Below are 24,455 nucleotides of genomic sequence, written 5' to 3' on the forward strand. Positions count from 1 at the left end.
TTATGTTACTAGAACACATAACCTGGTCTATGCATACAAGTTTTTTGTCATGTCAGTTGAAACATAATCCAAACACATTACTGGTCTTTTTTCCTTCTCTAGCTTATCCAATACCATTCCGATAATTGTATCACTTAAAACACATTTACCTAGATAACTGAAATGTTGACCATGCTTGGTATGCCATTCTCTGCTATAACTACTAGTGTTAATTAAGGAAACATTCTTAAAGTGCTTACAGATAGCTTTGTACTCCTTGTTTGTCTGCTCCACTTCCTTATTCACACATGAGCACTGGGGCAAATCATGTCGATGTGGCACATTAACAACAATCACGTTAGTGTGGGTTAACATTCGGAGAGTCTTCTTCAGTGTCGACGTAGCAATCTTCCTTTCGTTTCTGCTGATGTCGCTTGCTCCGGCCATTACCACTACAAAGTCTCTGTCTGTGAGGACTGTGCTTTCTTTCTTGATTGATGTTGAAACATCTCGTAAACCAGCTCCTGATTTAACGGTACCTTCTATTTCAACCTCGTTAATCACACTAGGTCTGCTTTCCGTTACCATAGCTGCTAGTCCTCTGGCGTAACTGTCTGAATAAATCTTGATTTTACGTTGTTTCTTATACCTTACATGGCTATTCTCTAAGTTGTGAGAGTCCTGCACCACCTTATTAGATGAGTGTGCTGATACTGTTTCTATGTCATCTGTGTTTTGAAGGGAATTATATTTGTTATTTAATGGTAACATAAAGTCCTGCCTACGTTTATTGTTAATATGTTTGTAAGCACTTCCCTTCGATTTTACAGTTACCCATCTACTGCTAGGCCTGTTGTGAGCCGTTTTAGGTATAGCTTCACTTTCTGGCAAGCCTTCCATAGGTTTGCTGATATTAAATATACCTGATGACCACTCTCGTCCAATTTAAGCTTGAGTCTTCCGTTTTCATCACTCAGAATTTTTGTGTCCTCTCGTACCTCAGCAATAATGAACAACAGATCATTTTTGGAGGATGAAGCACTGATTTCCACATCTTTGATTTTTGTTTTAGCTTGCAATTGCTCCGACTTGTGTGGATTTAATTCATATTTCCCGTACAGTTTTTTTAATTTGTCCTGTAAGAGTCCAATAATTGTAATATATGATAGGTTTTCCTTTTTGATACTGTCGGTCTTCCTTGCTGCATCACATGTACATTTTTCTTTATCATTAAGGGATAGAGCCTATTGTTTACGATCCTCACAGTTCCACATAGTCGCACAAGTATCGTCACTTCTCAGCAAAGGATCAACCTATCTGCAACGAAAATGAAATTTATGGTTACACTGGACACAGACGAAGCCACTTTTAACAGGTTTCATGCACTTGTTGCAAGATTGACATTGTATAACACTATTTTCACGAACTTCTATATTCAATACTTCTGCAGCTGACACCAGTACTGGCCTGTCTAAGATGAAGATTCAGTTTTGCTTCTAGTTCTTTCATTTTCTGACTGTTTTTCTTATTTCAATTTGCATCTTAAGGTGACAACAAACGTGTCAGGGGCCACTAAGTGGTTTTGCAAGCCAATTTTGAAAAACTGATAAAATATTTTAAAATATGTGCCAAGGTTGCTGACTTTGCACTAATCTTGATAGAGGCTGTACATCTGTTGAGGTGACTGTTTTGTCACCCTTGCTTAACCACCTTAAATAAAATATTTAGCTTTAATATCATGTTACTCAAAAAACTATTGCTGTGAATGTACATCTAGGGTTTTGTTGCCTAATGAAACATAGAAACTAACTTCAGGACTCCCAGATGTTTTCTATTATTAATTCACACAGGTTAGTCCACTGCTTATACCAAAGATTGCTACACAAGATTTCTTACAAATCTGAACATTTACTTCACATAAGTAAGCTTCTAGGTGCTGGTTTTCTGCCACCTACTTGTGATGAAGAAAGCTGGGATATTTTTACTTCTCCTCTTGCTTTGCCATCTAACTCCTTAAAATTCATTTTTTTCACTTTTAACTAATATTGAAAGATAGTATGATTGTGGTTCAATGGTCCCTCTGTCAAGCACTTAAATGTGAACTGCAGAGTAATCATGTAGATGTAGATGTAGATCATTAACATACATGAATATAATCTGCATTTCCATAAAAGAGAAAGGTTGGCCCTCAGTTTTAAAGAACATAACACTAGATCTAATTTTGTGCTTAGTTTTATTTATGTAATCAATTTTCTAATTTATTTTGCCTATGCCTAGTTAGTATCTTTAATTATAGTGTGAAATCAGTAATTGTTTGGTAACTTAAACTCTATTGTTGATGCATAAACACATATAAATTCTATACTAATTATAAACATTTGGAGAAACACCTAATACTATTCCTAAAGAGTTTATTTGGATCTATTGAAAACATGTTAGAAAAGCCAGTCCTTAATTATTTCCAAAGTAATTAACACTATTGTCTGAAGTATTGTTGGTGTAATGATATTTGTTAATTTCATGATTTAAATAAATAATTTGGCATAAACCTTGTAGTAGAAGACACTGTTAAAAGCAACAAATTTTTTGATGTATTCACTTAATTTAATGAGTTAAGATTCAATTATATTTTCAGTAAATTTGACTTCAAACAATGTGTAGTTTCACTACCTTACTGAAAGAATATATAAAGGTCCAATTTTTGGTCCTGAGACAGCCAGTCCATGGTTGAGTATCAGATGAGAAACTTGTGTTGGTTAGATCAAATAAAATACATCAACATTCGTGTGAAATAAGTGTGACCCAATTAGGCCAGGTGTTAAAACAATGACAGTGTCTGTTTCCAGACATACCTCTTTATTTTTCAATAAATTCAAGAAATGTGAACTCCTATGCAAAGAACAGTTTGGTTTCAGAACTGGAAAGGGAACAGAAGCAGCTATATAAATATTTACAAGAGTCATTCTAGAAGCCCTAGATAAAGGAGAACAAGTAACAGGCATTTTCATAGATCTCAGTAAAGCATTTGATACAGTTGACCATGAAATACTCCTACATAAACTTGAAGCACTACAAGTCAGGGGGGTTGTAAATAAATGGTTTAGATCTTACCTTGTGGACAGAGTGCAGAGGGTGGAGATACCCCAAATGTCAACTAGCTCAAATTATTTATGGAAACATCTTTCAGATGAAGAATATTTGAACATTGGAGTACCTCAAGGAAGTGTGTTAAGCCCAGTACTATTTCTTATTTATATTAAAGACTTCCCACAGAGGGTAAAACATGGCGAAACAGTGTTATTTTCTGATGACAGCAATATACTAATTACAGACAGGACACCAGAAATGTTAAATGTAAAATCTGAAAAGGCACTTATGGCAGCTCACCAGTGGTCAAATAACAACACAGTAACCCTTAATGTGAAAAAGACTAATAACATAAACTTCTATATAAAGAAAAAACCGAATATGATAAAACTGACAGTTCAAATTGAAACCATCGAGTCTGTAGCCAGCACAAAATTTTTGGGTATGTATGTTGATCAACAATTAAAATGGGATGAACAGATTAGGATGCTTGGGAAAACAGTTAGCACAGCATGCTATGCCTTACGAATATTAGTCACTGTATGCAATAGTTTATGCCAGAGAATGACATACTTTGGACAAATACATTCTATATAAGTTATGGCATAACATTCTGGTGTGAAAATGCCCAAAATGTGAAATGTGTTCAGATTGCAAAAACGAGCTACCAGAATAATGAGCAAGAGTCACAAAAGAGCACACTGCAGTGAGCTATTTAAAAAATGGGGTATTCTGTCAATCCCAAGTGAATATATCTTGCAAACTACAGTTTTTATTCACAAAAATGTTGAGCAATATTTAGCGAACAGCTCCATACATGATCACCAAACCAGAAACAGTAATTGCTTGTACCTAGACAGAATGAATAAAACTATAACCCAAACCACTATGTTTTATCAAGGTGTCAAGACGTACAATAAATTGCCAAAAGAAATCAAAAACATAAAAAAACTCTGTAAATTGAAAGCATTCCTTAAAGAATATTTATTAAAAAACAGTTTTTACTCAATTAGAGAATTCATGCAGCATAAAATTGGCATAAATAAATAATCAGGTTAATCAATTATAAAGTGGACATTGTAGATTGTAATTTACCATACATGTATTAGAGGAATCTTGTGATCTATTTCCTTTGATTTAAGCAGGTGCTTCTGCATCACGTAATTCAATGATAAATTGTTTGTGTAATATACATATACAGGGTGTTACAAAAAGGTATGACCAAACTTTCAGGAAACATTCCTCACACACAAATAAAGAAAAGACATTATGTGGACATGTGTCCGGAAACGCTTAATTTCCATGTTAGAGCTCATTTTAGTTTCGTCAGTATGTACTGTACTTCCTCGATGAACCACCAGTTGGTCCAATTGAAGGAAGGTAATGTTGACTTCGGTGCTTGTGTTGACATGCGACTCATTGCTCTACAATACTAGCATCAAGCACATCAGTACGTAGCATCAACAGGTGAGTGTTCATTTACAAATGCAGAGTTGGCAGATGGCCATTTGATGTATGGATTAGCATGGAGCAATAGCCGTGGTGCAGTACATTTGTATCGAGACAGATTTCCAGAATGAAAGTGTGCCAACAGGAAGACGTTCGAAGCAATTGATCGGCGTCTTAGGGACCATGGAACATTCCAGCCTATTACTCATGACTGGGGAAGACGTAGAATGACGAGGACACTTGCAATGAATGAGGCAATTATTCATGCAGTGGACGATAACCCCAATGTCAGGGTCAGAGAAGTTGCTGCTGTACAAGGAAACATTGACCATGTCACTGTATGGAGAGTACTACGGGAGAACCAGTTGTTTCCGCACCAAGTACAGCATATGCAGGCACTGCTGTGAGTACCGGGCATGAGTCATGCTTCGGTAGCTCAGATGGTAGAGCACTTGCCCGCGAAAGGCAAAGGTCCCGAGTTAACAATCAGCCTTGTCATAAATACGCCCTTCACCACCCATTTTCACATCAATATTCAGTTCACTGCTCAGTACAGACCTCATACAGCATTTGGTTTGGTCTTCAAACTTTAAATGATAAAGCTGTAAAAGATGGTCTCTGGCAGTGACACTAACTTCACTGAGAAGCTGGGTTTCACATTTCTTTCTATAAATATGTCCTTCACATTGTTCATTTTCACACTGATATTCAGTTCACTGTTAAGCCACATGGCACTTGTTTTATTGTCCAAATCTTAAATGATTAAGCTGCAAAAGATTTTTTCATGTAGTTACACTGACTTCACCTAGGGACCTAAGTTTCACATTACTCACATCAGTTTATAAAGTCCTCCAGAGCGATCATGGGCACCTACCAATATAGTTATTTCATCAAAACTGAAATTACAATTTTCTGTAGTTAATATGAATTTACTATCTGGATGTTTATCCTGTGTTCCAAGGACAGGGATACCACACATCTGACAGTAGTTTTGTGTCATTTTCCTTCAACTGCCACTTCAGTGTCTATAGCACCTTTTCCAAATGCTTCTATTATATTATGTCACCATGAGCTGTAGTTACTGACTGTTTTGTTGAAAATGGCTCAAAATTTTGGAGCAGTTTCTACCATTTGTAATGCAATTTGCTTCATCTTTGTCTGTGTATCAGTCATCATTTTTACATTTAGAGTTTATCACAGAGGATGTAATAGCTGCCGGCTGGGGAGGCCATGTGTTTCTAGGCGCTACAGTCTGGAACCGCGAGACCGCAACGGTCGCAGGTTCGAATCCTGCCTCGTGCATGGATGTGTGTGATGTCCTTAGGTTAGTTAGGTTAAAGTAGTTCTAAGTTCTAGGGGACTGATGACCTTAGAAGTTAAGTCCCATAGTACTCAGAGCCATTTTTGATGTAATAGCTAAAAGTATCATATTTGTGTGCACGTTAGCTCGTTTTGAATCAGCTGCCCATTTGTTGCATCCTTTAATTGTATGCTCAGATTTCCTACAGTAATTACATATTGATTTTTCTTCTTTCTCTCTATTGGATATAGCTTCTGAGATGACTGTCTTGAAGAATGTGAAGTGAGAACTTCTTGTTTATTAAAATCATCCTCATCTTTCCTCAAAGCCTTCTCATGTGGACACAATTGATTTGTAAGATTGTTAATTGTTCTGTCTTCTCTGCAGATTATCATTCAACCAGACTTGAAAGAAGAAACAGCCAATGTTTCAATTTGCTCCACATATTTTTTTGTTTTGAAATATGTGTTGCAATACTATCTTCATGAGCGTTTTTGTAACTACAGAACTAAAAACAAAGATTGTAAACTTTGTTTTCAGTGACACTATTAAATATTTTGTACAATTCTGCTCATATATTGTAAGCTGTATTCAGATGCATTATTTTCTGCAAAGTTTCTTCTGATGTATTTGTACTTAAAACAAGTAAAGCATTGCTATCTGCTTTACTGGAAACTTACAGACTTTCATGTTCCATGATTTGTTCAGAAGTTGCACTATCTGAAAGTACATTAAATTTCACAAGTCTGCCTTCCACAACATCAAGTGTATCAGGAATTCCTCACAGACAAATACATTTAATATTTCCAAAAATTCCCATTTGTTTTTCTTTCTATGATTCCAATGTTGATAATTCTCATTGCATCCATCATTTATTGAGTGGAACCAGTATCCCTACAAATAAAAACAATCAGCACAATCATGTTTTCTTTTTCCTGCAAACGTAATTTTAATGCACATCTTGACCCATTAGCTGTTCAGAAGTACTGTAACAAAAATGAACATTTACTCACTTGTATAAACATGTTTTAGTCAAAAGACACAATGCATGACAAAAGCAAAGATACACTTGTACTACCAATCACCAGATACAAAAATATAAAGTTCAGCTGCTAAATAATCCAAAGGTGTAAAATCCATCAACATCTTGGCAAAACAGCTGGCTCATATATTGATTTTTTTATGTTTTGTGTATAAAAATGAACCAGCAAAATCTGTCCCAAAATTGTTGAATTTTGGACAAAATAAAGCTGAATGCAAGTTGTTCAGAAGTCATTGTTCAGAAGTCAGTAACAATCAGAACTACTAAAACATAACAAGTGATGAAACATGGTTTTATGATAATGACACCAAAACGAATGCTCAGCCATACCAATGGGAGCATTCTGGATACTAACATTATTTTGAAGTGGATAATACTGATGCAGGCAAATAAACAAACTGCTTTTCAAAAAATTAAAATTTCTATAATTTTGAACATTACTCACAAATAACACCCCTTTTATCTTTTATTATACCAACAGTAATGTTATACCTACTTGTATTCATAATACTCTATAAATACCTTTCGATTTTTCAAATCTCTATATACTATAAAAATGTAAATACATATATATGTATGTTCAACATCTCCTCTTAACTACTAGATCAATTCAATCAAACTTGATACATGTATCACATGCTATCTGCAAACAGGCACTGGGTGGATTACTACTAGCTACCTCTGAAAGGGGTGAGGACAGGGGTGAAAAAGAAGTGTAGTGCACCATACACAAATACACAGAAATATTCAACCAAAATTTGAGAATGAGACCACTTAGCAGCTTGCAACAAACATTATATATAACTTCAAATATCTACAAAACTTGTTTGGGCTAACTACTTCTCCTCTCTTCCCCACTCCCCCCTCTCAAACACAAACACACACACACAAAATGATGAAAGAAAAAAATGTTTATTGCTTACTATACTTTTACTGTTCATGCAGTACCACTGCTGCACAGTACAACTGCTGCATCAGGCATGGCATGCTTTATTACTACTAACTTTATTTGCAACAAATTTTTCAGACAGTATCACTAAATGTAGTAAAAAATTGTATTATTTTACAACACATAGTTCAGTTGATATGACATCATAAATATTAAGATGTGTGAAAAACTGTCACATCATGCAAGACATATTAATTTCTTATTTCATTACACTTATTCCATTCACTTCACAATATTTTTTGGAGACATTATCTACATATACTGTGAACCATACGTACAATCATATCACTGTATAACACATATTTAAAGATTTGTCTGCTTGTGTTTGTGTATGTGCGGATGGATATGTGTGTGTGTGTGTGTGTGTGTGTGTGTGTGTGTGTGTGTGTGTGTGTGTGTGCGCGAGTGTAAACCTGTCCTTTTTTTCCCCCTAAGGGAAGTCTTTCCGCTCCCGGGATTGGAATGAATCCTTACCCTCTCCCTTAAAACCCACATCCTTTCGTCTTTCCCTCTCCTTCCTGAAGAAACAACCATCAGTTGCGAAAGCTAGTAATTCTGTGTGTGTGTTTGTGTGTTTTGTTCATTGTGCCTGTCTGCCGGTGCAATCCCACTTGGTAAGTCTTGGAATCTTTGTTTTTAATATATATGGGAAAAATATATTAAAAACAACGATTCCAAGACTTACCAAGCGGGAAAGTGCCGGCAGACAGGCACATGAACAAAACACACAAACACACACACAGAACCGATGGTTGCTTCTTCAGGAAAGAGAGGGAAAAACGAAAGGATGTGGGTTTTAAGGGAGAGGGTAAGGAGTCATTCCAATCCTGGGAGCGGAAAAACTGTCTGCCTGTGTGTGCGAGTGTACACCTGTCCTTTTTTTCCCCTAAGGGAAGTCTTTCCGCTCCCGGGATTGGAATGACTCCTTACCCTCTCCCTTAAAACCCACATCCTTTCGTCTTTCCCTCTCCTTCCTGAAGAAGCAACCATCGGTTGGGAAAGTTAGTAATTCTGTGTGTGTGTTTGTGTGTTTTGTTCATGTGCCTGTCTGCCGGCCGGCGCTTTCCCGCTTGGTAAGTCTTGGATTCTTTGTTTTTAATATATATATATATATATATATATATATATATATATATATATATATATATATATATAGAGAGAGAGAGAGAGAGAGAGAGAGAGAGAGAGAGAAAGAAACTTCCACATGGGAAAAATATATTAAAAACAAAGATTCCAAGACTTACCAAGCGGGAAAGCGCCGGCAGACAGGCACATGAACAAAACACACAAACACACACCTTCGTAACTTCTTGGTTCATCCCTATGAAATCCCCAAACCACCTTCCCTACCCTCTGGCTCCTACCCTTGCAACCGCCCCCGGTGTAAAACCTGTCCTATGCACCCTCCCACCACCATCTACTCCAGTCCTGTAACCCGGAAGGTGTACACGATCAAAGGGAGAGCCACGTGTGAAAGCACCCACGTGATTTACCAACTGACCTGCCTGCACTGTGATGCTTTCTATGTGGGAATGACCAGCAACAAACTGTCCATTCACATGAATGGACACAGGCAGACAGTGTTTGTTGGTAATGAGGATCACCCTGTGGCTAAACATGCCTTGATGCACGGCCAGCACATCTTGGCACAGTGTTACACCGTCCGAGCTATCTGGATACTTCCCACCAACACCAACCTATCCGAACTCCGGAGATGGGAACTTGCCCTTCAGTATATCCTCTCTTCTCGATATGCGCCAGGCATCAACCTCCGCTAATTTCAAGTTGCCGCCGCTCATACCTCACCTGTCTTTCAACAACTTCTTTGCCTCTGTACTTCCGCCTCGACTGACATCTCTGCCCTTACTCTTTGCCTTTAAATATGTCTGCTTGTGTCTGTGTATGTGCGGATGGATATGTGTGTGTGTGTGTGCGAGTGTACATCTGTCCTTTTTTTCCCCTAAGGGAAGTCTTTCCGCTCCCGGGATTGGAATGACTCCTTACCCTCTCCTTAAAACCCACATCCTTTCGTCTTTCCCTCTCCTTCCTGAAGAAGCAACCATCGGTAGTAATTCTGTGTGTGTGTTTGTGTGTTTTGTTCATGTGCCTGTCTGCCGGCGCTTTCCCGCTATATATATAAAATAGAAAGAAACTTCCACATGGGAAAAATATATTAAAAACAAAGATTCCAAGACTTACCAAGCGGGAAAACGCCGGCAGACAGGCACAAGAACAAAACACACAAACACACACACACAGAATTACTAGCTTTCGCAACCGATGGTTGCTTCTTGAGGAAGGAGAGGGAAAGACGAAAGGATGTGGGTTTTAAGGGAGAGGGTAAGGAGTCATTCCAATCCCGGGAGCGGAAAGACTTCCCTTAGGGGAAAAAAAGGACAGGTGTACACTCGCACACACACACACACACACACACACACACACACACACACACACACACACATATCCATCTGCACATACACAGACACAAGCAGACATATTTAAAGGCAAAGAGTAAGGGCAGAGATGTCAGTCGAGGCGGAAGTACAGAGGCAAAGAAGTTGTTGAAAGACAGGTGAGGTATGAGTGGCGGAAACTTGAAAGTAGCGGAGGTTGAGGCCTGGTGCATATCGAGAAGAGAGGATATACTGAAGGGCGAGTTCCCATCTCCGGAGTTAGGATAAGTTGGTGTTGGTGGGAAGTATCCAGATAACTCGGACGGTGTAACACTGTGCCAAGATGTGCTGGCCGTGCATCAAGGCGTGTTTAGCCACAGGGTGATCCTCATTACCAACAAACACTGTCTGCCTGTGTCCATTCATGCGAATGGACAGTTTGTTGTTGGTCATTCCCACATAGAAAGCGTCACAGTGCAGGCAGGTCAGTTGGTAAATCATGTGGGTGCTTTCACACGTGGCTCTGCCTTTGATCGTGTACACCTTCCGGCTTACAGGACTGGAGTAGGTGGTGGTGGGAGGGTGCATAGGACAGGTTTTACACCGGGGGCAGTTGCAAGGGTAGGAGCCAGAGGGTAGGGAAGGTAGTTTGGGGATTTCATAGGGATGAACCAAGAGGTTACGAAGGTAAGGTAGACTGCAGAAAAACACTCTTGGTGGAGTGGGGAGGATTTCATGAAGGATGGATCTCATTTCTCTTTCCTCGTCACCTTAGCCAGCTTCATCCTGACCCACAACTCCTTCACTTTTGAAGGCCAGACATACCAGCAATTAAAGGGAACAGCCATGGGTACCAGGATGGCCCCCTTGTATGCCAACCTATTTATGGGTCGCTTAGAGGAAGCCTTCTTGGTTACCCAAGCCTGCCAACCCAAAATTTGGTACAGATTTATTGATGACATCTTCATGATCTGGACTCACAGTGAAGAACAACTACAGAATTTCCTCTCCAACCTCAACTCCTTTGGTTCCATCAGATTCACCTGGTCCTACTCCAAATCCCATGCCACTTTCCTAGACGTTGACCTCCATCTGTCCAATGGCCAGCTTCACACATCCGTCCACATCAAACCCACCAACAAGCAACAGTACCTCCATTATGACAGCTGCCACCCATTCCATATCAAACGGTCCCTTCCCTACAGCCTAGGCCTTCGTGGCAAACGAATCTGCTCCAGTCCTGAATCCCTCGACCATTACACCAACAACCTGAAAACAGCTTTCGCATCCCGCAACTACCCTCCCAACCTGGTACAGAAGCAGATAACCAGAGCCACTTCCTCATCCCCTCAAACCCAGAACCTCTCATAGAAGAACCCCAAAAGTGCCCCACTTGTAACAGAATACTTCCCAGGACTGGATCAGACCTTGAATGTGGCTCTCCAGCAGGGATACGACTTCCTAAAATCCTGCCCTGAAATGAGATCCATCCTTCATGAAATCCTCCCCACTCCACCAAGAGTGTCTTTCCGCCGTCCACCTAACCTTCGTAACCTCTTGGTTCATCCCTATGAAATCCCCAAACCACCTACCTACCCTTGCAACCGCCCCCGGTGTAAAACCTGTCCTATGCACCCTCCCACCACCACCTACTCCAGTCCTGTAAGCCGGAAGGTGTACACGATCAAAGGCAGAGCCACTTGTGAAAGCACCCACGTGATTTACCAACTGACCTGCCTGCACTGTGACGCTTTCTATGTGGGAATGACCAGCAACAAACTGTCCATTCGCATGAATGGACACAGGCAGACAGTGTTTGTTGGTAATGAGGATCACCCTGTGTCTAAACATGCCTTGGTGCATGGCCAGCACATTTTGGCACAGTGTTACATCCTCCGGGTTACCTGGATACTTCCCACCAACACCAACCTATCCGAACTCCAGAGATGGGAACTCGACCTTCAGTATATCCTCTCTTCTCGATATCCACCAGGCCTCAACCTCCGCTAATTTCAAGTTGCCGCCACTCATACCTCACCTGTCTTTCAACAACTTCTTTGCCTCTGTACTTCCACCTCGACTGACATCTCTGCCCTTCCTCTTTGCCTTTAAATATGTCTGCTTGTGTCTGTGTATGTGCGGAAGTGGGCGATTGAGTAGATGGGAGAGACTGGGTCTGTGTGCAATGAGAGGAGGTTGGGTTTGTTGGAAAGGTTGTGGAGGGTGAGTGAGTCGCCTTTCCGGAGGTGGGAAACCAGGAGATTGGATAGTTTTTTGAGGTGGAGGGTGGCATGCTGTTCTAATTTGCGGTTGGCCTGTAGGAGGATATATATATATATATATATATATATATATATATATATATATATATTAAATGGGAAGCAAATTACCTAAACTATACTCATCAGTAATTGATAATCAGAGCACTTAGTGACTACCAACAAATTTTAAACTTACACTCCTGGAAATGGAAAAAAGAACACTTTGACACCAGTGTGTCTGACCCACCATACTTGCTCCGGACACTGCGAGAGGGCTGTACAAGCATTGATCACACGCACGGCACAGCGGACACACCAGGAACCGCGGTGTTGGCCGTCGAATGGCACTAGCTGCGCAGCATTTGTGCACCGCCGCCGTCAGTGTCAGCCAGTTTGCCGCGGCATAAGGAGCTCCATCGCAGTCTTTAACACTGGTAGCATGCCGCGACGTCGTGGACGTGAACCATATGCGCAGTTGACGGACTTTGAGCGAGGGCGTATAGTGGGCATGCGGGAGGCCGGGTGGACGTACCGCCGAATTGCTCAACACGTGGGGCGTGAGGTCTCCACAGTACATCGATGTTGTCACCAGTGGTCGGCGTAAGGTGCACGTGCCCGTCGACCTGGGACCGGACCGCAGCGACGCACGGATGCACGCCAAGACCGTAGGATCCTACGCAGTGTCGTAGGGGACCGCACCGCCACTTCCCAGCAAATTAGGGACACTGTTGCTCCTGGGGTATCGGCGAGGACCATTTGCAACCATCTCCATGAAGCTGGGCTACGGTCCTGCACACCGTTAGGCCATCTTCCGCTCACGTCCCAACATCGTGCAGCCTGCCTCCAGTGGTGTCGCGACAGGCGTGAATGGAGGGACGAATGGAGATGTGTCGTCTTCAGCGATGAGAGTCGCTTCTGCCTTGGTGCCAATGATGGTCGTATGCGTGTTTGGCGCCGTGCAGGTGAGCGCCACAATCAAGACTGCATACGACCGAGGCACACAGGGCCAACACCCAGCATCATGGTGTGGGGAGCGATCTCCTACACTGGCCGTACACCTCTGGTGATCGTCGAGGGGACACTGAATAGTGCACGGTACATCCAAACCGTCATCGAACCCATTGTTCTACCATTCCTAGACCGGCAAGGGAACTTGCTGTTCCAACAGGACAATGCACGTCCGCATGTATCCCGTGCCACCCAATGTGCTCTAGAAGGTGTAAGTCAACTACCCTGGCCAGCAAGATCTCCGGATCTGTCCCCCATTGAGCATGTTTGGGACTGGATGAAGCGTCGTCTCACGTGGTTTGCACGTCCAGCACGAACGCTGGTCCAACTGAGGCACCAGGTGGAAATGGCATGGCAAGCCATTCCACAGGACTACATCCAGCATCTCTACGATCGTCTCCATGGGAGAATAGCAGACTGCATTGCTGCGAAAGGTGGATATACACTGTACTAGTGCCAACATTGTGCATGCTCTGTTGCCTGTGTCTATGTGCCTGTGGTTCTGTCAGTGTGATCATGTGATGTATCTGACCCCAGGAATGTGTCAATAAAGTTTCCCCTTCCTGGGACAATGAATTCACGGTGGTCTTTTTTCCATTTCCAGAAGTGTAATTTCAAACCTTCTCTAAGCTTTTTCTCTCTTACATGCTTAACATTGAAATATTTAACACATTAACTCATTTGAAAAATAATCAGAATTTTGAAACTGTTTTATATAGGGGAGTTTGATTCCTTAAAAAAATTGGGTATTACTGGTTACTTATGATCTGGAATGAAGCACAGTGGTGTTAAGAACCATCTGTGTCCCACAGAGTCTACTTCCACAGCTTAGTGGCCAGTATAGATAACTGCCATGCAGAGGTCCTGGGTCTATTCCTTGGACTGCCAAGAACTTTTCTTTCTTGAGGAAAATGTTATGGAATAAATCCAGCCTCATAATGACAATTGAGAAACTACTTGACCAAGGAGTAGTGGCTCCAGGGTCTGGAAAGTCTGAAAAATGGCTGGAGAACAGGGTGTTGACCCCATGCCTCTCCATATCACATCTATATGATGCCACAAGTCAGAGGATGACATGGTGGCTGGTAGACAAACCTTGGGCCTTTGCAGGTTGGACTAAGAAGAATGGTGGCTGACAGTGAAGTGATAGACAGGAACACTTGAAGTAGTTTCAACCAAATTTCTTAGTTCGTTATGTATTGCTTGTAAAAAAAGACTGTGGAAATAAGATTCCCATTTATAGCTAGGGGTGGAGGTGTGAATGAGGAGATTAGATGTAAAAATTCTCCAAAATTGCCAGTTGGTTTCTATTTCCTTTATTTAGTTGACTTGGAATACTTTTTAAAAACTGCTGTACAATCTGACTCTTATTTGTACTGTTCATTATGTCAACCACGTCACAAGAATGAGTACTGTAGTGAGCCAATAATTTTGTCAGCATGTTTTAGGACCTAAGATCAAGTCACATGGCTGAAAGTCACAAATAAAATTAACATTCTCTCTGGAGTAGAAAAAAACATCGAATCGGACACAAATGTGTGAAATGTACAACACATATAAATATGTTCAGCATCTTCTCCAAAGCCCTGGATCAATTTCAGATATTACTTACCATCTGGAAATGAAAACTGTCAAGGTAAAAACTATCAACCTCTAATTAGTGTCTGGGAGAGGGGGGAATAGGAGATGATCTATTAGAAGGTTAGAATAAATAGATACTAAATAAATACTGGGTTTTCAGCCAAAAAAGTGTAGAGTGAATGATGGAAAATCATTCTAACAACATTCATTCTCCTCAGAGAGTCTATATACAAAAAAATACCAATTGTGATGCTGTAAACAGGATGGGGACTTATTGGAAAAGACAAAATAATGTTACATCAGTGTCCTGTGTTGTTGTCAAGTATACCACTGTCAGCTTGCCATTCTCTATTTCCCCATCAAGGGAAGGTACAACTAAATGCCTATGATGCTCCTGACATACTTCTGCTCTACATGAGGATAAACGTCTTGCTGTGGCTGAGCCCATTTCCTGGCTCAATATACATGACGTTACAGAACAATCCTACACAACTGAGGAAACAATCAGTATGTCTGTTCTCTTGGACACTAACTGCATGGAGGAGGGGGGGGGGCATTCTGAGGTCCTGTGAGACATTATGTACAGCATTCTGAACCCACTTTTGGGAGCATATTCACATGACAGTCATTGGATCAGACCCAATATGAGTTGTATAATGAAAAACTGCAGTCTTGAAAGGATCAATTTTGACTCATAATGCTAAATGTTACTTTCTTACTTGAGGCATAATAAAATCTTATCACACACAACCAACATTCAGATTTAATATTTGAGTGAGAAGCCCACAGTGTAACTTTTCCTTACGTACAGTATGTGGGTTACATTACTGCTATCTACTTTCTATGAGTGCCATGTAATGCTAATCATTTATATAACCAAGTGTTCTGTACACTTAATGTTGATTTAACATCTGTTAAATACTATCTTTGTAGTATTGCAATTGTAATGGCCAGCAGTGAATATTTATGCAGAATACAATTCAAGTGAAGATACACCAAAAATATTTTCTATGGATTTATTTCAAATAAATTTACTAAAGTTATGAATTTTGCTTTTCACATAACAGATTAGTTACAATCATCATAGACCCTAACTAAGGAGATCTTTAGAGATGTAGACAATGTCAAAAATTGTTTTCCATTAATTACTGAACAGCAAAAAGTAATTGCTGTGTATCTCTTTTAGAAATGTTGCAAATGAGAAAGCAATAAATCTGTAGTGTGTGTGTGTGTGTGTGTGTGTGTGTGTGTGTGTGTGTGTGTGTGTGTGTGTGTGTGTGTTTGTGCAAAAACCTAAAAAGAAACTAATGATCATAAACTAGTGTATTTGTTTATTTTTATTTTGACATGTTCCTATTTATCCGCATCATTCCACTGCAAGTTAGGCATTGCCTGTACCATTTTGTCTTTTCTCTATCCCTAAATTTTGATTCTTTTTTCTCAAAATTTACAGCAAGTGGTGATTCTGAATTACAAAGCAGAAAAAAACATCACATTACCTTTTCTTTTCAATATCATCTTCAAGTTGTTCCCGCCTTACAACATTTTCACAAGCATAAGCAGCAGACTCCACAGTTAGATGCCCATATTTATCTTCCAAAGAATTAACAGCCTTTTGCAGATCTGTTATCTGCTTCTCCTGTTCAGTACACTTCTTGCACATAACCTTTAGTTCATAATCAGATTCAGAAACATTTTTCTCCTAAAAATTTCACACATTACTCAAGTATTATAAATATACCCAGGAATAAAACATAAAATTGTTATATAAATTTGACAAATCCTGTTAACAAGAAATCAGTAACAAAATTATGAAATATCTTTTTCAAAATTCAGTAAAAGGTAAGAGCATGTTAGAAACATCATTTTATTTTATGATTTTCCAGTTTTGTATTTATTTGTTCCTAATTTTCATTATTTCATTTGGGTGTATTCAGCTAAGCAAAGATACACAGTCTCTTTGAAGTACTGAAACACTGCTATAGTAATGCAATCAGACAATATGTTTGTTAGTGGCTGCACTTAAGTGTGTAAATTTGCATTAACACTGAAACAATATTTCTGTGGTTGTTATAAGAAGTCATTAGATATAGGAAATGTGTTTAAATCATGTTAAGTGGTTAATTATTTTTGGACTTATCTGAGGCATCTCCAACGACATTTTCCCAAAGACATTCATTGCACAGTGAGGAATATAATTACAGTATGCCCAAAAAGGTAATAGCAAAATTGTAACAATTTGTTCTGTACACATTACAGAAAATCTGTAGCAAAGTGCAACATAGAATATCATGCTACAGCTAAATTGTAGCAAATAGCTCTGTAAATTGACACTAAATAAATGATTTAGGTTCCCTTCTGTGCTCCTGAGGGGCATACATGCCTGTAGAGGAGCTTCAAGTAATAAAGATAACAATAGATAATGGGGTATTCTGAAAGAGCCATGAGGGCTGCTTTGGAGATATTATTCCTAAAAAGCTGATGACTACAGTAAAATTTAATGAGTTACTATCTCTTAATAAAAGAGTCTCCTTGCTCACTGTAGAGTCCTTGAACAGGGCAGACTATGAATGGCTTACAGTCTTTGTTCGGTGTGATCTAGCAGTGTGGAAAAATTCACTTCAGTGGTACACTTGACAATAAAGGGGCACCAAAATTCCTGTGGGTGGAATGATCATCTACATCAACATCAGCATCTACATTTACATAGATACTCTACAAGCCACATATGGAGCATGGTGGAGGGTACCCTGTACCACCACTAGTAATTTTCTTTCCTATTCCACTTGTAAATAGAGCACGAAAAAAATGACTGTCTTTATGCCTCCATATGAGCTCTAATTTCTCATATCTTATCTTTGTTATCCTTATTTTGGTGGCAGTAGAATTGTTTTGCAGTCAGCTTCAAATGCTGGTTCTCTAAATTTTCTCAATAATATTCTCCCAATAAACCGAAGCCAACCATTGTCCTTCCCTACCACAGTTATCACATGCTTGTTGCATTTCATATCACTTTGAAATGTTATGCCCTCGCTGTGTCAAGCAGCACATTAGTAATTCTGTATTTGAACATTAGAGGTTTTATCTTCTTACTCATGTGCACTAACTCACATTTTTCCATATTTAAGGCTACCTGTCATTCATCACACTAACTGAAAAGTTTTTCTAAGTCATCTTCTATCTTTCCACAGTCACTCAACTTCAACAACAGCTTATCGAACACCAGCAAACAACTGTAGATTGCTGCCCACTCTGTCTGCCAAATCTTTTATGTGTATAGAGAACAACAGCTGTCCTATCACACTTCCTGGGGCGCTCTTGATGATACCCTTGTCTCTTATGAATACTCACCATTGAGGACATCATACTGGGTTTTATTACACACATAAAAAAATGTTTTGCATCACCTCAGTTCTGAGACTTCTGAAACCTGTACAGAAAATTGGAATAGGGATCTAGATAAACATCATTCCACTGTTTTTATTGCTCATGAAAAGCACACATTGTATATTGTACCAGCATACAGCAAGACCTTCAGAGGTGGTGGTCCAGATTGCTGTACACACTGGTATCTCTAGCACTGAGTAGCATGTCAGCTTGCATTGATACATGCTCATATTCATTGTGACATATTGTCAACAGGTTCATCAAGGCACTGTTGGTCCAGATTGCCCACTCCTCAATGGTGATTTGATGTAGATTCCTCAGGGTGCTTAGTGGGTTGTCCATAAACAGCCCTTTTCAACCTATCCCAGGCATCTGGAGAACATGCTGGCCACTATAGTTGAGTGATGCCATTCTCCAGATGGAGCTCATTCACAAGTTGTGCACAATGGGGCCATGAATTGTCACCCATGAAACTAATGCCTCACCAATATGCTGCTGATATGGTTGCACTATTGGTCAGAGGGTGACATTCATGTATCGTACAGCCATTAAAGCACCTTCCATGACCACCAGTGGTGTATGTTGGCCCCACATAATGCCACCCCAAAACAGCAGCGAACCTCCACCTTGCTGCACTCTCTGAACAGTGTGACTATTGTGTTCAGCCTGACTGGGTTGTTTCCAAGCAAATGATTGCCTGGTTGAAGGTATATGCAACACTCATAGGCAAAGAGAACGTGATACCAGTCCTGAGCGACCCATTTGGCATGTTGTTGGGTCCATCTGTACCATACTGCATGGTGTTGTGGTTGCAAAGATGGACCTTAACATTGATGTTGGGAGTGAAGTTGCACATCATGCAGCTTATTGTGCAGATTTTGAAACATAACATGACATCCTGTGGCTGCACAAAAAGAATTATTCAACATGATGGCATTGGTGTCAGGTTTGCTCCGAGCCATAATCCGTAGGTAGCTGTCATCCATGGCAGTGGTAGCCCTTGGGTGGCCTGAGCGAGGTATGTCATTGACAGTTCATGTCTCTCTGAATCTCCTCCATGTCCAAACAACATTGCTTTTTTTCACTCCTATAGACACCTGGACAATTTCCTTCTTGAGAGCCCTTCCTGGCAAAAAGTAACAATGCAGACATGATCAAACCAGGGTATTGACTATCTAGGCATGGTTGAACTACAGACAAAACTACCTGTGTACCTCCTTCCTGGTAGAATGACTGGAACTGATCAGCTGTCAGACCCCCTGTTTGCATCATTAGACTGGTTTAATGACATCTCAGAACAGTCTAAGGGATTGTTTCTGTGATACCATATCCACAGTCAATGTCTATCTTCAGGAGTTCTGAGAACTGGGTGATGGAAAACTTTTTTTGATGTGTGTATTTAACAAGTCTCGCAGCCACTCATATACCTGTGAACTTATTCCATGTGATTGTACCTTCATTGACAGCCTGCAATGGGGCACTGTGTCAAATGCTTTCTGAAAATCTACAAATACGGAATCTGCCTGTTGCCCTTCATCCATAGTTTGCAGGACATCATGCGAGAAAAGGGCAAGCTGAGTTTTGCACAAGTGTTGCTTTCTAAAACCATTCAGATTCATGGACATTAGCTTCTCAGTTTCAAGAATGTTTATTATATGTGAACTGAGAATATGTTTAAGGATTCTGAAGCAAACAGAAGTTAGGGATATTGGTCTGTAATTTTATCCTTCCTAGATACTGGAGTCATCAGCACTTTTTTACAGTCACTTGGGACTTTTTGCTGGGAGCCAGTGGCCATAGAGTACTCTTTGTAAATTTGAACTGGTACTCCTGGCACATACTACACTCCACTGCACTATTTACACCTCACAGCACACAGCATTCCAGGTGCTGATACTGGACAGATAAACCAGGCATCCAGCACCAGGTTTTGTACAGCTGCACTCAAGGGAAGCACCTTAAGGGCAGCAGCTTGGGAAAGCAGTGTGGAAGATGTGGAAACAGTCCTCTCATTACATGAACTGCTACAAAATATTGACATTGGACACAGAGTAATAATCCTGCTGTCCCCACACAGTCCAGTGAAGTGCAGCAGACGATGAGGTGAGCCACATGGCACTGTGCAGGATGAGCTGGTGGGAGCATGGCTAGGAGGCATTGCCTTGTCAGCAGCAGAAGAAGAGACTGCTCAAGTGATGAATGGGTATGTGTGGCACCCAGGAAGCATGACAGTTTAAGCTCTGCCCCCAGTGGAAGTGACTAGCGAGGGTGCTGGGGGGATGCATTGGTATCTTGGCTGGCTGCTGCTCCACTGATTGTTGGTTTTCAGTCAATACTGTCCATTGGCTGTTGCTTCAGGTGGAGTTGAATGGAAGGAGTCACCACACAATTCCCCCACTTCTGAGGGGGAAACACATGTGCCATCTGCACAGAGGAGTGTTTGGAGCTAACTGGCGATTCTTCTGGGGGCTGCTGTGGTCATGCTCCTGCTGTGGCTTCTGGAGAGAGAAGGAACATGGGTAGTTCCCAAGCACAGTGGTGGGAGAGTTTGAAATAGTGTCACTGCTGCAATGGTGAAGGTGCTATCAGCTGTGATGATGGCACTGTGAGGGAAGTGGCAGGTGCCTGTAGGGGCAGTGTGATATCTGTGTCAGCTGGAGACAGCAAACAGGGTAGTGCAGTGGTGCAATCAAAGTCCCAGGCATTGGAAGCTGTTTCAGTCATGTAGTCAGTTTCCAGTGGGCCAGAGGTGGTGGAGCGGGTGGCATCAGCTGGTAGTGTTTTGGACATGGCGCTGCATGTGACATCTGCCTGTGACACATCAGAACCAGTGTAGGAAATGCTGTTGGCCTGCATTGTGTGAATGGCAGTGGTGGTGGTTCTGTGACTGGTGTCAATGGTAGGTGGAGACAACTTCACACCAATGGTGATGCATTTGTTGACTGGAAGGTGCTCTAGGATACAGGTTAGCTTGAGCCAATCTATGGAGACAGTTGTTGTGACCTGATTCACATGAATGGACAACATTTTCTCTCTGTGTTGCTACACCGAGTGTGGTCCCAGATACTGCACGATGTGTGTGCATTCTGTGAGGTCACAGTGGCTGAAGGTAGGATGCTTACCATGATATTGTGGAAGTGTTGGTCACAGATGGACAGTAGGGCCTGAGTCCCTGGGGTTGCTGCACAAATCTTGTATGGTGCTGTCACGTGAAAGTGGGGTTACTTCCAAAGAATTGTGATGAATGTCATGCAGCTGTCCGTATACCATCTCAGTGGCAGAAGTTCCCAGGTTTGGTTTGTGTGTGATCTTCAGGGGTAGGGCAGGGGATCACTTGGAGGAATAACACGTGAGGGAGGCTTTAAGTTTGGGATGGAACTGCTCCACCATGCCATTAACTGAAGGGTGGTAGCTGGTGGTACAGTGCAAACTGGAGCTGCAGGTGATGTCAGATATCACAAGAGGACCAATGTTGTCTGGCACCTGCAACCTATAGTGATGTCACGGGGGCATCAAAAGCAGAACACCCAGGTCAAAACAAAGGCTGCAGCCACAATTTTACTGAAATGATAGGGATAGGAGTGGTCTCAGGCCAGTACGCAAATCTGTCAATAATTGTCAGCATATATTGATGTCCACTGAGGAGAGTAGCTGTCCAACAATGTCAAGGTGAACGTGTGTAAATTGGTATCTTGTGAACGTGTGTAAACTGGTATCTAGTGTGTTTGTGTGTGTGTGTGGGGGGGGGGGGGGGGGGTAAGGCTGCCACAGGGGAAAGAATGTACCGTCTGACATTGGCTTGCTGGCACTCAACATGGGACTAGGCCCAGATGCTGCAAACCCATTGTATACCCAGCCAGACAAAGTGTTATTTCATGAGGGGTGACTGAGGTGGATGACTGGGTACACAAGGCCATGGACACTGTCAAATGCTGGTTTTCCGAAAGTGAGAGGTCAGAGCCAGGTATGGATCTTAGATGGAGGTTGAGGCCAGAGTCGGCATTCTGAAGGGTGTGGGTTAGGTCTGGGTTTATCTCTTTAGCAGTGGCCAGGGCATTGAAGACCAAGGATTGGTGATTGCACAGGAGCAGGTAAGGCAATCTGCCACAATGTTACTTATGCTGATAACATGCCTGACATTGGTAGTGAATTGTGTGACATACTCCTGTAGCCTAAACTGTCAGGATAAGATTTAGTCTATTTCTTTCCTGCAGGAACCAGAGGAAGGGAGCAATGTTTTTAAATATTGTAAAGATGGTCCCTCACCTGAAGATCAGAAATAGCGGGCAGTTTTGTGGACCACAAGCAGTTCATGGCCATATGCACCCCATCACCATTGTGCATCGAGAGCTCAGATAAAAGAAGGTGAGTAGTTGCCAGATGTTTTCCACATATTGTTGTAGGTAGTCCTGATAGCCATCTGGCTTGCATCTGCCACTATTTTGATGGGGGCATTAAGGAGGGGGCAGGTCAAGAGGGCCATGCTCTCAATCATGGCCTGGATTCAAGAGTGCCATATGTATGGGCTCTTGGGTGGCAGTGGCATCCTTAAGGTGGTGATTGAAAAAGTTGACCACGTCGATGAAACATCAGAAGTCTTTGAAGGTAGTATGGTGTAGAAAGTCAGCTACTGCCTTTATTGTCTTGGGCTCTGGCAGAGACTAAGTGTACAAGGAATTCGACCTCATTCACCTGAAAAACACATTTTACCATGTTGAGGAACACTCCTGCTTTCTTTTTGAATGGGAAATATTTCCTATAGTTGTTGATGGCAATCGAATAGAGTAGAGAGTAGATGCGTAAGTAAGTGAAACACCCCGGTGTACCCAGGAGGATGTTGTCCAAAAATAGCTGTCATATTTGTGCGGCATTGTGCAAACTGAACATCATGTATGCACTTTCAAACAGGTAAATGGTGTGATAAGTATTGTTTTCTCAATTGCCTCTGAGGCAACTGAGATCTGTGAGTAGGTTTTAGTGCAATCTATCTTACTGAAGATAGTAGATCATTTTAGGTACGGAGGAGTGGAACAGGTTAGCAGTCAGCGATGGTGTGGGCATTGAGTTTATGGTAATCACCAAAAAGACACCAGGAACCATCCTTCTTGTTATGAGGTGAAGAACTGATGCTCAGGAGTTTTTGGAAGGGAAAAGTAAGCTGGCAGCGAACAGCATTTCCAACTCCATTTGAGTGATTTTACACTTGTGAGTGGGCTGTGGGTGGACACAGGATAAAACTGGGGGGTCAGGGGTAGTGGTAATGTACCGAATAGTGCCATACTGAATGTTCCAGAGGGTGCTGGGTGGCTGGATGATGAGGGGGAATTCTGCAAGGAGCTGGGCATATGGGTCTGAAACCACTAGCTGTTTCACAGTGAAACATGTGGAGGGATGGAAGCTGCAATTGACAGACCTATCAGGGGTGCCATTGACTAAACAATGCTTTGCTACATCAGCCAGCAGACTGGGATGGCTGAGGAAGTCAGTGTCCAGAATGAGATCAGTAACTTCTGTGACTATGAAGGTCCACGAGAGTTCACACTGAAAGCCCATATCGAGTGAGTAGGTATGCATCCCGTAAGTAAGGATGGCTGAGTTGTTGGTGGCAGTGATGAGGAAGGGAAAGGGGAGGTTGGGATTTAATATTAGTTTTCAGAGAAATACAGATAAATCAGAGCCAGTTTCAACAAGGTAAAGGGCAGGGGAACTAGCATCCTCCATGAATAGATGCTGTAAGGTGGAACAGCAACTGAGTGCACCTACTGCTAGTGGCTACCAAGGTTTGGGAACAAGGAGCACGGAGGTCTGCAGTTGGTGGTATTATTGCCAAATCTGTGATGGTACTAGCAAGTTCCAACTAGTTCATAATGGTTGTCAGGAGGATGGATAGAACTGCTCCAGTGGGAATGGATGTTTTCGGCTGGGCTAGCATGAAGGCAGCTTGGAAAGTGAGGACTTGGTGGTGGATGTGTGAGGTGTAGGCTGGTGACACTGGTGGTAAATGTTGCCATCTCGGAGC

This window comes from Schistocerca gregaria, chromosome 3, assembly GCF_023897955.1.
Source record: "Schistocerca gregaria isolate iqSchGreg1 chromosome 3, iqSchGreg1.2, whole genome shotgun sequence".
NCBI classification, from domain to species: domain Eukaryota; kingdom Metazoa; phylum Arthropoda; class Insecta; order Orthoptera; family Acrididae; genus Schistocerca; species Schistocerca gregaria.